The sequence below is a fragment of the Entelurus aequoreus genome, linkage group LG08 (assembly GCF_033978785.1).
Source record: "Entelurus aequoreus isolate RoL-2023_Sb linkage group LG08, RoL_Eaeq_v1.1, whole genome shotgun sequence".
Taxonomy (NCBI): domain Eukaryota; kingdom Metazoa; phylum Chordata; class Actinopteri; order Syngnathiformes; family Syngnathidae; genus Entelurus; species Entelurus aequoreus.
In genome coordinates, this window is record NC_084738.1 from 12,410,889 (window position 1) to 12,427,724 (window position 16,836).

General features: G+C 36.3%; 1 long non-coding RNA gene across 1 annotated transcript in view; it reads left to right on the plus strand.

Annotated features, from left to right (window-relative positions):
* The first annotated feature begins 6,412 nt into the window (after positions 1-6,412).
* The window catches only part of LOC133654972 (uncharacterized), a 95,779-nt gene continuing 85,355 nt past the window's right edge, over positions 6,413-16,836 (plus strand). Inside the window, exon 1 of the long non-coding RNA XR_009826919.1 lies at positions 6,413-6,469. This is a non-coding gene — a long non-coding RNA (uncharacterized LOC133654972). The remainder of the gene's footprint in view (positions 6,470-16,836) is intronic.

The window sequence follows — 16,836 nt, forward strand, 5'->3', positions numbered from 1 at the left end:
AAAATTAGTTACTGTATTTTTCGGACATTATGCCTTATAACCCGGTGCGCCTAACGTACGGAATAATTCTGGTTGTGCTTACCGACCTCAAGGCTATTTTATTTGGTACACGGTGTAAGGATAAGTGTGAGCAGTAGATGGCAGTCACACATAAGAGATATGTGTAGACTGCAATATGACTCGAGTAAACAACACCAACATGTTATAATTCCCGTTGAAAATATAGAACATTACACACGACGCTCAAAAATCTATCAAAAATGTTTTAGTACGACTTTGCTAAGCTATGAAGCCGCACTGCTTGATGGATTGTACTGTGCTTCAACATATTATTATGGTGTGTGTATAAGATAAGACATGTTATTTGGCGTTTTGTTTTGCAATATTATGCAAAAATTTGTCCTGAAAATTTGCGCGCATCCGCCTTTGTAGTCCGTGCTGACACCGTAGTCGATAAGCTTCTTCTTTTTCTCTATCTTCTTGTTATGGGACATTCATCCTCCACTGTTGCCATTTCTAATATAAAGTAGTGTAAAGTTCTTACTTATATCTGTCAGTAAACTCGCCATGAAAGCACTAAAACATACCGGTGTAGTGAGTTTACATTATTCACCCAAGGAACTTTAGTTATTGGAGAGTTCCGGTCGGACGGTTATTCACGGGTGGTTGTTTCCGGATGAGGAGATGCTGCTCCGTTATTGATTTAAGTAAAGTCTGAATGTCATTAAAACAGTTATCTCCATCTTTTGACACTTCTTCCACTCCCATCCTTGCACGCTACACCGCTACAACAAAGATGACGGGGAGAAGACGCTGCCGAAGGTGAGCCACGTAAATAAGACGCTCAGAAAGCTACTTGAAGATGATCTGTAAAACATAATCTATGCAACATTTTGACCAAAGAACCACCATTACATGTTATGTAGACCACAAGGAAGTGTTTTACATTTAAAAAAAAATAATAATAATATGACTCCTTTAATGCGCCCTACAATCCGGTACGCCTTTTGTATGAAAAAAGACCATTACATGATATTACTTTCATGTACTTTTACGAGAAAAAAAACTCATTTTTAAAGGTACTGCAACTTTTATTTTATTTTGTAGTGATAGCGACTTCCTCCCGGTCAACTTCCTTTTGTTCTCACTTTATTGAAGTGCGCGTGCAAGTGACGTTGAGGCCACATTGTGGACACAACATAAAGTTGGAAGAAACACGTCAATAATGAATAAAGGAAAACATGTTCTAGACCAAAAATCCCTTCATATTCTCTACTGCTCACTAGTGTTACCATATCTGAGTTACTGTGTAGAAATATGGGGAAATAATTACAAAAGTACACTTCATTCATTAACGGTGATACAAAAAAGATCAGTTAGAATAATACATAATGTTGGATATAGAGAACATACAAACCCTTTATTTATTGAATCAAAAATACTGAAATTCCACGACATAGTGAATTTGCAAACAGCTAAAATTATGCACAAAGCAAACTATAACCTGCTACCCAAGAATATACAACAATTCTTCTCAAAAAAAGAGGAGAAATATAATCTTAGAGGAAAAACGTAATTTAAAACATTTGTTTGCACGTACAACACTTAAGACCTTCAGTATATCAGTATGTGGAATTAAATTATGGAATGGATTAAGCAAAGCAATCAAACAATGTACTAATATGATCCACTTCAAGAAACTCTTCAAACTTAAAGTGTTTACAAAGTACAAAGAAGAAGAACCATGACAAACATTCTCAATTTACTTCATCCATCCATTCATTCATTCTTAAAGTAATCTTACTTATCTCATCATATGAAATATGACTTACTTCACCAATTATTATTATTCAATTCTTACTATTATTTATTTATTTATTTTTATTGTGATTACTTATGGAGTTTATTGTGAATAAATTGTGAACAGGAAGTGAACCAAAAGTTTTGCAACTGTTATGTAAAGAAAAGGGGTAGGATTAAATAAGCTCTGCTTCTTCCTACTCCTTTTCGAACACGTTGAAAAGAGAAACTGGAAATTGTGATGTATCATGTTGTATGCTTGCATGTTCCAAATAAACTCAAACTCAACTCAACTCAAACTCAACTGTTGCGTTTACACTGGAGTCTGATAAAAATCACATTTTACTTGCAGGGTAAACAGTCAGCTGGAAAAATGTGATAAAAAAAAAAAAATCTGATTATTTGGCATTTCTGCATGTTCCGACTGCACAGAAAGTCTGTTAAGGTCAGAGAAGTTACAAGTGGCATATTCCATAAGAAACAACAAAGGTTGCAACACAAGGTGCCAGTGTCAGAAATCCTGGAGCTTCTTGTCCAGAAGACCTTGTCTATTTCGTTATAACGCCAGGTGATCAATTCAGTTGTTTGGATTTTGAAGAGCATTGCCAAAAAGAGGTTCCAAGAAAGTTAGGACAAGGCAAGGCGAGCCAAAGAAGTAAAAGCAGGAGAGTTAAAGTAGAGGGAAGGGGAAGCGTCCGCCTTTGTTGAGAGCCGGAGTGGAGAAATTAAAGGAAGCTGAAAAGTGTGTAAATTATGCTTCAAATCAATTAAAATAGTTTTTGTTCAGTGTTATTTTATACATTTGTCTTTGACAAAACAATGGTAGCTTGTGATGTCAAAAGTTAAAAAACCAAGAGAAGTCTGCTTCACACCAATAGATAAGCTGCACAAATTGTGCTAAAGAATTGCCATTGCTAGCTCAACAAATATTAGTTTTTATGTCTCAGTTAGACTAGACCGGGGGTCGGCAACCCGCGGCTCTAGAGCCGCATGCGGCTCTTTAGCGCCGCCCTAGTGGCTCTCTGGAGATTTTTCAAAAATGTATGAAGAATGGAAAAAGTTGAGGGGAAAAAAATCTATTTTTTGTTTTAGTATGGTTTCTGTAGGAGGACAAACATGACACAAACCTCCCTAATCGTTATAAATCACACTGTTTATATTAAACATGCTTCACTGATTCGAGTATTTGGCGAGCGCCGTTTTGTCCTACTAATTTTGGCGGTCCTTGAACTCACCGTATAGTTTGTTTACATCTAGACCTTTCTCCGACTTTCTAGGACGTGTTTTATGCCACTTCTTTTTCTGTCTCATTTGGTCCACCAAACTTTAAACGTTGTGCGTGAATACACAAAGGTGAGTTTTGTTGATGTTATTGACTTGTGTGGAGTGCTAATCAAACATATTTGGTCACTGCATGACTGCAAGCTAATCGATGCTAACATGCTATTTAGGTTAGCGATATGTACATATTGCATCATTATGCCTCATTTGTAGCTATATATTTGAGCTCATTTACTTTCCTTTAAGTCATCTTAATTAAATTTATATCTCATGATACATGTAATATGGCTTTTAATTTTTTGCGGCTCCTGACAGATTTGTTTTTGTATTTTTGGTCCATTATGGCTCTTTCAACATTTTGGGTTGCCGACCCCTGGACTAGACGCTATCGTTAAACATCAGGAGAAATGGGAAGAACGTGTAGACCAGACCTGGGCAAATTAAGGCCCGGGGGCCACATGCGGCCCGTTAAGCTTTTCAATCCGTCCCGGCCGGACATTCCCAAATCATTATTTTAGATCTTTAAGATGGAAAGTGTAGCTGCCATTATGATGTGCAGTGTTTTCAAATGATCGTAAGTCTTGAACTATACAAAGTATTTCAATGGTTGGAATCTGCACTTTTGCATGACATACTAGTTACTATGGTAATCTAATTAGTTACTATGGTAATCCAAGTCATAGCAGCTCAGAGGAGGCACCAAGCGGTGTGGGTGGGGAGCGTTTCCACAGAGTGTTTCCAGAAATGCGGGTGTCGGGGACAGACACGGAAGGAGATTTTTACAACAAAGTTCTAAAGCTTAGCGATATATCAGATATATCAGATTGTGGGTGGGGGTTTTTACCCTTAGCATTCATATTTTGCTGTGTTTGTTGCATTTTGCTTGATTGTAAAATATGTCGATCGAGAGGGGGTGTGACGTTCACATGTTGTCAATATTCAGTGTTTTATCGGTCATAGTTAATATTGTGAATCCCACATTCTTTATTTTCATGTACATTCTGGTTGTCTCATTAAGTAAAAAAAATTAAAATTCCATTCCGTTTTCCAAGGCGGTCTGTCATAACATTGGTGTTGTACTTGAACATTGCTGATGATGTATGGACTCTATAGGTGCATTCTAAAGGTCGTCCTCCAAGGAGCACAGAAACGTGGGCAGGATTAGTTTTTGTGTCGAAAGAAAATGTGGGAGATGCTTCTTTGTTGCTGTTTGAATGGTACACACCCCGCACACTTAATGAATCGGCCTCATGTACCCTTGAACTGTAAGGCGTCGCAACGTGGCGACATGCTAACATGGAAGCGGGCCGAATACATTTCAAGGAGAAGAAAGTCTTTGTACACCTGACTAAAGGAAATACGGCTTTGATGTCCGCCACGCTCGGACTCTACCACCACGAAGGCCAACGTTTGTAAGCGAGCATACAAATTAAATGTGGTGTGTCCCAGATGGCGCAGCAGATGTATATGTATATATATATATATATATATATATATATATATATATATATATATATATATATATATATATATATATATATATATATGTGTGTGTGTGTGTGTGTCATAGGATGCCACCTGTGCAACAAATCTAGTTGTGAAATTTCCTCGCTCTTAAAGCTGTCGGCTTTATTATAAGAAAATGGAAGAGTTTGGGAACAACAGCAACTCAGCCACGAAGCGGTCGGCCACGTGAACTGACAGAGAGGGGTCAGCAAATGCTATAGTGCAGGGGTCACCAACGCGGTGCCCGCGGGCACCAGGTCGCCCGTAAGGACCAGATGAGTCGCCCGCGGGCCTGTTCCAAAAAAAAAAAAAAAAAAAATTTTTTTTTTTTTTTTTTTTCAAATTAAATCTACATAGAAAAAACACAAGATACACTTTCAATCAGTGCATCAACCCAAACAACCTCCCCCATGCACACTCATCCACACCCACTCACACAAAAGGGGTTATTTGTTTCTGCTACCAATATTCTGGTTCCCACAACATAGACAACACATCTGCAAGGGACACAGTCCCTGAAGCACATATAATTGTATAGGCTGCTGGTCCACTAACATTTTCATTAATTACTATTTTTTATGTAATTATTTTTATATTGTTTTACTTTCTTTTTTTATCCAAGAAAATGTTTTTTATTTATTTATCTTATTTTATTTTATTTTTTAAAAAAGGGCCTTATCTTCAAAAGACCAGGTTGTCAATGAAATTAGATTTGTTTAAAGGGTTTTTTAAACCAGGCCCAGTCCAGATAATGTCCAAGTCGGACTCAGCAACACACACCTTCATTCATGTACACAGAAAAAAATTAGGGAACACAACAGATTGCATATAATTTATAAACAAAATTACATTTTCAAAATAAGCATTTATGTACAGTCCAGATTATGTCCAGGTCACTCAAATTAGGGAACACAACAACAGATATCATATAATCTATAAACATAATTATACTTTCAAAATAAGCCTTTGAGGACTTCTCATCTTTTTTTTAAATGTTTTTTGGCATCATTATCGTTTTCAACCATGTAACTTTCTAAAATTAGAAAATACTGAATAAATGTTTTAAAGAAAGTACTACTAAGTGAATATCTGTTTTTGGCCTTAAAAATAAACATTTTACCGAGTACTATAATTAAATTGACTAAATCATGATTGTCAATGAACTCTCCTAAAATAACAGAAACCACATTAAGCTTCATAAACAAAAAATAAAGTGTTGCATATTGATATTTATCTGTTTCTATATATATTTATTGTGAGAAATCATTAAGATGATCAGTGTTTCCACAAAGATAAATATCATTAATTATTAATAATAACAGAGTTAAAGGTAAATTGAGCAAATTGGCTACTTCTGGCAATTTATTTAAGTGTGTATCTAACTGGTAGCCCTTCGCATTAATCAGTACCCAAGAAGTAGCCCTTGGTTTCAAAAAGGTTGGTGACCCCTGCTATAGTGCAAAGATGTCGCCGACTTCCTGCACAGTCAGTTGCTACAGAGCTCCAAACTTCAATGTGACCTTCCAATTAGCCCACGTACAGTACGCAGAGAGCTTCATGGAATGGGTTTCCATGGCCGAGCAGTTGCATCTAAGCCCTACATTACCAAGTCCAATGCAAAGCGTCGGATGCAGTGGTGTTATTAACTTTCCTTTTCAGTTTTATGATCTTTCCTTGTTAGTTTTATTAGATTTCCTCTCTTTTCCCAACAGGATTGTTCAGAACAAGCAAGCAAAAGTAAACAGAAGCCTGAATGGTAAGAACAACATTGTTTAGCTGATAGCTGTGTAAGTTTTGTTTTTGTTTTTAATTGATGTCAGGTTTAGGTAAAACATGCAAGCATCCTGGCCAAGATCAAGCATATTGGCAGATTATTTGTAAGGTAAGTTTACATTTTATAGAGAAAATAAAAATATATTTATATCTTTGTGTTCTTATAGTTGCACATAAATTAAGTCATATTTGCACTCTGCTGCTCCCTGCTGGCTTGGAGTGTTCATAGTAACCTTCAGCTTGTTCAGATCAGTTCCCTTCGGAAAGAATATGTCTACTATACGGCTCATTGTTGACTAATGTATTTCCAAAAACGCAACACATTAATTATTACTAGGTGCCGTCATTTGAAATCATTAGTAATATTGCAATACTTCTTCTCTGACATGCTACTTTTCAGTTCTGTCTGCCAAAACTGCGTATAAAAATTGGTAAACATTTTAATAGGCCTACTTTTCATGCAGATTTTCCCAAAATTTAACAACAATCTTTTGATGAACATGTTTACTATGCAAATGTAAAATATAAGTTGCTGACAAAATTGTTTTCAATTTTTTTATTTATGTAATAAAAAAAAAAGTTATATATAATGTAAAAAAAGATAAAAGTTAACACTTTCTACTCAGTTTTTATTAGTTATTTGTATAAGAGTAGTTTCTTAAATGTTTACCCTTTACTTTTATATTTTATACATATATACATACTATATATATATATATATATATATATATATATATATATATATATATATATATATATATATATATATATATATATATTATCACAACAAAAAAAGAAACAAGAACATTATATTAATTTCCCATTTATTGTATATAGTTTTACTATCATTTCAAATAGCTTGAACATTTTTTTAAAATTATGTTTTCATAATAAACAATATAATTTCATACATTTTGTCTATTACAAAAATGTTTACTTACTTACTCTAATTACCACTCTTTTGGACAATTAATACTATTATTTCCTATCACAACGTAATTGCCCTAGATATTTGTACTTGAACATCTAACTACATGACCGATCAATTAGCCAATAACAGTACAGGAGGGTGGGACTTAAACATGACAACTGAGTTTATGAAATGATGTGTATATAAATATATATATATATATATATATATATATATATATATATATATATATATATATATATATATATATATATATATATATATATATGTATATGTATGTATATGTATGTGTATATATATGTATATGTATGTGTATATATATGTATGTATATATATATATGTGTATGTATATATATACGTATATATGTATATATATATATATATATGTATATATATATATATATATGTATATATATATATATGTATATATATGTATATATATATATATGTATATATATATATATATATGTATATATATATATATATATATGTATATATATATATATATATATATGTATATATATATATAAGTATATATATATATATATATGTATATATATATATGTATATATATATATATATGTATATATATATAAGTATATATATATGTGTATATATATATATATATACATATGTATATATATATATATATACATATATATATATATATATATATATATATATATATATATATAAATTAGTTATTAGGAAATTCTCAAATTTTTTTCAATGAGTAAATTAGGTGAGTTAGAGGTAAAAAACAAAAAAAAACAAATATGTATATATTTTATTTATTTATTTATTTAGTCGCCTAATAATTTACTCACTGAAATTTTTTTTATAATTTCCTAATAACTGGAAAAATCATTAGTATTTTGTAGCAAACCAGTTAAGGTCTTTTTTACAGTTTCATGACCGACTGCATCCCCTGCAATTTGGTTTCTCCTCACAATATTTTACTAGGACTGCCAATTGCTTTTTATTGAACAACTTCAGTCAGTAATTGATTAACAAGGTTGATAAATAGTTGGAGAATGTATTATAGATTTGAAAAAGGTCTTTGACTTGTTAATCATAACAAGTTTTCATTAAAAAAAATCATCCATGCTAAATGTTAATCAAATGACATTGCAGTGGTTCAAAGCTTACATGGAAAAGAGGCATCAATGAGTCATAATCATTCATGACAAATGCTCTTTTCTGGCGCTAAAAACCAGGGGTCCCACAAGGATCAATACTCGGTCCACTATAATTAGGATTTAACAAAAAACATTTCCACTTGCGGGTACACAAATGTATGCACAATTCAGTCTTTTAAAAAATGTGAAGATTTTCAATAAAAAAAAAACATGTTCATACACACTATTGTCAGGTTCTGCAGAAACTAATTGTAGTGCGTTTGAAACTATTTTATCAAATGTTGTCACTTAAAATGTTAAAACTACGGATGTACACTATATCGATACCGGTATTCATCGGTACTCTGATCAAATCAAACTTTATTTGCATCGCACCTTTCATGCACAGGCAAGTGGCAAACACAAAGTGCAGAAAGAGAAGAAAACACACACACACACTGGTTATCATTTGGAATGGGGACCAAGTTTTTTAACCATCACTTGTGGGGACAACCCTTTCTACAGGTTGTGGAGGCATAAAAAAAATAAGGTAAAATGGCCACTGCCCAGTTAGCTCATACACGTCTTTAAATCTCTGGATTGATGAAGTAATGTGCTGATCATTCTTACTGGGGACCCTGGGGGAAAAATAGTTAATATGGTTCATGGGGACCAAATTAAAATAATTTTGCATAATTCACACAAATTTGTATGTGACTACTGAGGACCATTTAAAAAAAAAAAAAAAAGGTCAAACTAAATATGACATGATCCTCAGAATACAGCACTACAGCTGTCCTCTTATAGGAGGTTTCACCACTTAAATGTACCAGCTACAGCCCAATGAGGGGGCCTGCTGTGCAAATGTCTCACACTCAAACTAACCAGTAAACATGTTTTATGGGCCAAAGCTTAAAAATCACTTAGGCATCTTCAGAATGGATCTGACTATCATTTAAAAAGGTTTCCCGTTAGGGGACCTGTTTTTTTGTCCCCATACCGTCAGAGGTCCCCTAAAGGTGACTGTGTAAACAGAGCGATGTCCCCATTAAGTAAGCATTGCCAGAACACACACACCCGCAAAGCACTATTGACAACAACAAAACAAAACATGGCATTTGAGAAAAAAACGCCACCTTTGAGGCGTCAACACAGGAGATGAACTAAAATGAAGGCCATCTAAAAGATAGTATGAAACATATGATGAAATATATGTAAAAATAAGATATAAACAATACATTCATTAGTTAATAAAACATAACATTGGGAGAATAATAGTACTAATAATAGCAACAAATAAAATAGAAAATAACAATAAAAAAAAAATACAAATAAGAGTTTAGTATGATGAGTAAAAAGCCTGATTAAAAAGGTGTGTCTTTAGCCTTTAAAAAAATATATGAAGGGTCTCTGCAGTCCTGAGGCTCTCTGGCAGGCTGTTCCAAAGGTGGGGGCCACAATGGCTAAATGCCGCCTCACCGTGGCTCTTTGGTCTGGTTTTTGTTCAAGATAAAAGTTTGGTGCCAGAGGACCTCAAGATGTGCGAGAGTTGATACGGTGAAAGCAGGTCAGACAGACAAGAAGGTGCTAGTAGGCCTTTAAGACATTTAGAGACTAAACAATAGCACTTTAAAATCGACCCTGAAGCGGTACTATATTATCTGTACTATATGGAATTGGAAAAAACACCACCAACATGGTGTAACATCGCACAGCAGGGAAGTATTACATCAACACCTGCTTTTTAAGACGTCAACAGTGCAGTTGTCATGTCATCATTACCTCCCTGCTTGCCACTCTGCATCAAGGGTTGGAATTGGGGGTTAAATCACCAAAAATGATTCCCGGGCGTGGCCACCGCTGCTGCCCACTGCTCCCCTCACCTCCCAGGGGGTGATCAAGGGTGATGGGTCAAATGCAGAGAATAATTTCACCACGCCTAGTGTGTGTGACTATCATTGGTACTTTAACTTTAACTTAATCTTGCAAAGAGCACACATCACTGTGTTTCTATTCATGACAATTACACTCAGCTGGAATTCATGTGCAGAACACAGACCTTTTACATCAAAGATCAGGCCCGCGAACAGGTTTTATCCGGCCCGCGGGATGAGTTTGCTCAGTATAAAAATCAACCTGAAATTTTTGAATGAAAGAAGCAGCTGTTCTAAATGTGTGCACTAGATGTCGCAATAGCAATTCTTTGTATCTTTGCAGATGATGCTACATATGTACAAAATAAACCACATGTTGCTAGTAGGAAAATGATCAAACTACAAAAATAACATACTGTAATTTAGAGATGTCCGATGATATCGGACTGCCGATATTATCGGCCGATAAATGCTTTAAAATGTAATATCCGAAATTATCAGTATCGGTTTCAAAAAGTAACATTTATGACTTTTTAAAACGCCGCTGTGTACACGGACGTAGGGAGAAGTACTCAGCGCCAATAAACCTTAAAGGCACTGCCTTTGCGTGCCGGCCCAGTCACATAATATCTACGGCTTTTCACACACACAAGTGAATGCAAGGCATACTTGGTCAACAGCCGTACAGGTCACACTGAGGGTGACCGTATAAACAACTTTAACACTGTTACAAATATGCGCCACACTGTGAACCCACACCAAACAAGAATGACAAACACATTTCTGGAGAACATCCGCACCGTAACACAACAGAACAAATACCCAGAACCCCTTGCAGCACTAACTCTTCCGGGACGCTACAATATACACCCCCCGCTACCCCCTACCCCTCCACCTCAACCCCGCCCACCTCAACCTCCTCATGCTCTCTCAGGGAGAGCATGTCCCAAATTCCAAGCTGCTGTTTTGAGGCATGTTAAAAAAAATAATGCACTTTGTGAATTCAATAATAAATATGGCAGTGCCATGTTGGCATTTTTTTCCATAACTTGAGTCGATTTATTTTGGAAAACCTTGTTACATTGTTTAATGCATCCAGCGGGGCATCACAACAAAATTAGGCATAATAATGTGTTCATTCCACGACTGTATATATCGGTATCGGTTGATATCGGAATCAGTAATTAAGAGTTGGACAATATCGGAATATCGGATGTCGGCAAAAAAGCCATTATCGGACATCTCTACTGTAATTTGATTTTGATATAATTTTTTTATCTTCATAGATTGAAAATGAACACCAATGAGTTGACTGAAGAACATTATCACATCATTTTTTCAGAAAGTATAAATAGCGACAAATAAAGGTATAATACTATTAACTGCAACAAGTAATTGTAAAAAAAAACAAAAACAACTACATTATGATTTGTATAATTTCAGAATGTGCTTGTTCTATTTTTAAACAAAGAAAACAATCTGAAGTTGTCTTTATTTTTAAGTTATCGTGCCGTGATTTTACCAGTCCGGCCCACTTGGGAGTAGATTTTTCTGCATGTGGCCCCCGATCTAAAATGAGTTTCTCCATGTGGCCCCCCCATCGAAAATGAGTTTGACACCCCTGCTTTACACGATACAGCATATCAAATATATCATATAAATCAAAACAATCAGTTAGCATATGAGGTGGGTGTGCATTTAAGCGGCGCGAGGGAGTGGCGTCAGACGACAACTCGGGGCCGAATGCTATCTTGCTTCAGAGCAACTTTATGGATTATTATATCACTTCAATTTTTCACTTTTTAGAGTTCCAAAACTCACCGCTCAGCGTATGCGCCTACACGACATAAACACAGACTTTAAAAAATCTAATCAAATAAGTAATTACTCGTCCCAGACTGATGACGTCAAAATTGTGCACCTTCATTCAATACACGATTTTCTTGTCATTTCCGCCCTCTACTGGAAGAATGGTAAACGACGCTTGCTTGCTGGCTTTAAACATCTTGCTGAAGGACTCATTGCTTGTCTAAGCACAAATATAGTACTGCTTTCATAGAGGAGCTCTACTTCTCTGTCTTGCCGGGACCCGCCATTTTTGTTATATGCCGCCTACGGAAATGACATTTTGGATGTTTCTGATTGGCTAAAATGGTCCTACAGTCCTAGGCCACAGCACCCCCAGTGTTTTGGCATGCGTATGACACCCAGGGTATGCGTTTGCTTGGGGACAGAGATGGTTTTTAAATGTGCACGTGTGGCTGGAGATCGTTTTAACACAGGAGAGGCCTTTTTAAAACTCACCGTGTTCATGTGGACATGGCCTAAATCGCGTTCACTTCAAACTGACACCAACTCTTATTAGACTTTGAGAGACTTTTGAGGAGGAAATATTGTTGTGTTACAAACTTGCGTGTGGTGTTGCTTCCTTATTTGTCATTATTCCAAACTGATCTTCAAAGCCTACCAAACTGACACCAACTCTTATTAGACTTTGAGAGACTTTTGAGGAGGAAATACTGTTGTGTTACAAACTTGCGTCTGGTGTTGCTTCCTTCTTTGTCATTATTCCAAACTGATCATCAAAGCCTACCAAACTGACACCAACTCTTATTAGACTTTGAGAGACTTTTGAGGAGGAAATATTGTTTTATTACAAACTTGTGTGTGGTGTTGCTTCCTTCTTTGTCGTTATTCCAAACTGATTATCAAAGCCTACCAAACTGACACCAACTCTTATTAGACCTTGAGAGACTTTTGAGGGGGAAATGCTGTTGTGTTACAAACGTGTGTGGTGTTGCTTCCTTATTTGTCATTATTCCAAACTGATTATCAAAGCCTACCAAACTGACACCAACTCTTATTAGACTTTGAGAGACTTTTGAGGAGGAAATATTGTTTTATTACAAACTTGCGTGTGGTGTTGCTTCCTTATTTGTCATTATTCCAGACTGATCATCAAAGCCTACCAAACTGACACCAACTCTTATTAGACCTTGAGAGACTTTTGAGGGGGAAATATTGTTGTGTTACAAACTTGCTTGTGGTGTTGCTTCCTTATTTGTCATTATTCCAAAATGATTATCAAACTGACACCAACTCTTATTTGACTTTGAGAGACTTTTGAGGAGGAAATACTGCTGTGTTGTAAACTTGCGTGTGGTGTTGCTCCCTTATTTGTCATTATTCCAAACTGATCATCAAAGCCTACCAAACTGACACCAACTCTTATTAGACTTTGAGAGACTTTTGAGGAGGAAATATTGTTTTATTACAAACTTGCGTGTGGTGTTGCTTCCTTCTTTGTCGTTATTCCAAACTGATTATCAAAGCCTACCAAACTGACACCAAGTCTTATTAGACCTTGAGAGACTTTTGAGGGGGAAATATTGTTGTGTTACAAACGTGTGTGGTGTTGCTTCCTTATTTGTCATTATTCCAAACTGATTACCAAAGCCTACCAAACTGACACCAACTCTTATTAGACTTTCAGAGACTTTTGAGGAGGAAATACTGTTGTGTTACAAACTTGCGTGTGGTGTTGCTTCCTTATTTGTCATTATTCCAAAATGATTATCAAACTGACACCAACTCTTATTTGACTTTGAGAGACTTTTGAGGAGGAAATACTGCTGTGTTATAAACGTGTGTGTGGTGTTGCTACCTTATTTGTCATTATTCCAAACTGATCATCAAAGCCTACCAAACTGACACCAAGTCTTATTAGACCTTGAGAGACTTTTGAGGGGGAAATATTGTTGTGTTACAAACGTGTGTGGTGTTGCGTCCTTATTTGTCATTATTCCAAACTGATCTTCAAAGCCTACCAAACTGACACCAACTCTTATTAGACTTTGAGAGACTTTTGAGGAGGAAATACTGTTGTGTTACAAACTTGCGTGTGGTGTTGCTTCCTTATTTGTCATTATTCCAAACTCATCATCAAAGCCTACCAAACTGACACCAACTCTTATTAGACTTTGAGAGACTTTTGAGGGGGACATATTGTTTTATTACAAACTTGCGTGTGGTGTTGCTTCCTTCTTTGTCGTTATTCCAAAATGATTATCAGAGCATACCAAACTGACACCAAGTCTTATTAGACCTTGAGAGACTTTTGAGGGGGAAATATTGTTGTGTTACAAACGTGTGTGGTGTTGCTTCCTTATTTGTCATTATTCCAAACTGATTATCAAAGCCTACCAAACTGACACCAACACTTATTAGACTTTGTGGTGTTGCTTCCTTATTTGTCATTATTCCAAACTGATCATCAAAGCCTACCAAACTGACACCAACTCTTATTAGACTTTCAGAGACTTTTGAGGAGGAAATACTGCTGTGTTACAAACGTGTGTGTGGTGTTGCTACCTTATTTGTCATTATTCCAAACTGATCATCAAAGCCTACCAAACTGACACCAAGTCTTATTAGACCTTGAGAGACTTTTGAGGGGGAAATATTGTTGTGTTACAAACGTGTGTGGTGCTGCTTCCTTATTTATCATTATTCCAAACTGATTATCAAAGCCTACCAAACTGACACCAACTCTTATTAGACTTTCAGAGACTTTTGAGGAGGAAATACTGTTGTGTTACAAACTTGCGTGTGGTGTTGCTTCCTTATTTGTCATTATTCCAAAATGATTATCAAACTGACACCAACTCTTATTTGACTTTGAGAGACTTTTGAGGAGGAAATACTGCTGTGTTACAAACTTGCGTCTGGTGTTGCTTCCTTGTTTGTCATTATTCCAAAATGATTATCAAAGACTACCAAACTGACACCAACTCTTATTAGACTTTGAGAGACTTTTGAGGGGGAAATATTGTTGTGTTACAAACTTGCGTGTGGTGTTGCTTCTTTATTTGTCATTATTCCAAACTGATCATCAAAGCCTACCAAACTGACACCAACTCTTATTAGACTTTGAGAGACTTTTGAGGAGGAAATATTGTTTTATTACAAACTTGCGTGTGGAGTTGCTTCCTTCTTTGTCGTTATTCCAAACTGATTATCAAAGCCTACCAAACTGACACCAAGTCTTATTAGACCTTGAGAGACTTTTGAGGGGGAAATATTGTTGTGTTACAAACGTGTGTGGTGTTGCTTCCTTATTTGTCATTATTCCAAACTGATTATCAAAGCCTACCAAACTGACACCAACTCTTATTAGACTTTCAGAGACTTTTAAGGAGGAAATACTGTTGTTACAAACTTGCGTGTGGTGTTGCTTCCTTATTTGTCATTATTCCAAAATGATTATCAAACTGACACCAACTCTTATTTGACTTTGAGAGACTTTTGAGGAGGAAATACTGCTGTGTTACAAACGTGCGTGTGGTGTTGCTACCTTATTTGTCATTATTCCAATCTGATCATCAAAGCCTACCAAACTGACACCAACTCTTATTAGACTTTGAGAGACTTTTGAGGGGGAAATATTGTTTTATTACAAACTTGCGTGTGGAGTTGCTTCCTTCTTTGTCGTTATTCCAAACTGATTATCAAAGCCTACCCGTGTCAATTTTTTAATGCCTAGCAGCGGCACCTGAAGTGAATGTGACAGTGTGCGCATGTCATAAAATGACGGTCAGCTGGACAAAAATAAATACCAATAGCCGTATCACTTGTCCAGAGTCTTAACGGTGCAATTAGGTACCGGCACCAAAAAATACCTTCACTCGGTATACATGCCTGTTCTCAACTGACTTGTAGTCCCACTAAAAAGCAGCCTCCAGTGGAAATGTTAAAAAAAAAACATATTTTTCGCAGTCAGCTTTTTCTGTTTGAAAAAAGTAGTTCTCCACTGGGTATCCTTTTGTTGCAAAAGTCGTTTTTGATACGGACACAAGTTAGGTAAGAAGGGAAGGCCAACAAGTGTGGAATCAATTGTAGTTTTTTTCTTCTTCTCACACAATGGTCCACACATCGCAGGCACATATGTGTGTGTGAGTGTGTGTGTGTGTGTGTGTGTGTGTGTTTGTGTGTGTGTGTGTGTGTGTGTGTGTGTGTGTGTGTGTGTGTGTGTGTGTGTGTGTGTGTGTGTGTGTGTGTGTCACCTTCTCGCCACAAGCGCCCTCCTCCCTAATGATGGCAGCTAACTAGCCTCAGAGTGGAGCGAGCCCCCAGGCTAGTGCCACATCTCTCCATCAAGGTCCGCCTTCATCCCCCTTTCCAAACACACACACACACACACACACACACACACACACACACACACACACACACACACACACACACACACACACACACACACACACACACGGCCAATGACAAATAATTCATATTGTGGCATTCCTGAAAGTTTGCCTCATTAAGCAGCCCTGACATCCCCCAGCTTAATAGCACACCTTGCCTGTTTTTCTTTATTTTTCTCATGCCGCCGTGACGCAGGAACCTCCCGGAAGGTGAAGAACAGAAGGTGTTGTTGTCGTCGTGCTGTTTTTCCACCTTGCTGGCTTTCAAGGTGACGCAAGCTGAGCTGACACGTATCAATAACCATCAAAAAATTAAATAATGATATACAAAATATGACAATAGGGACAAGGAC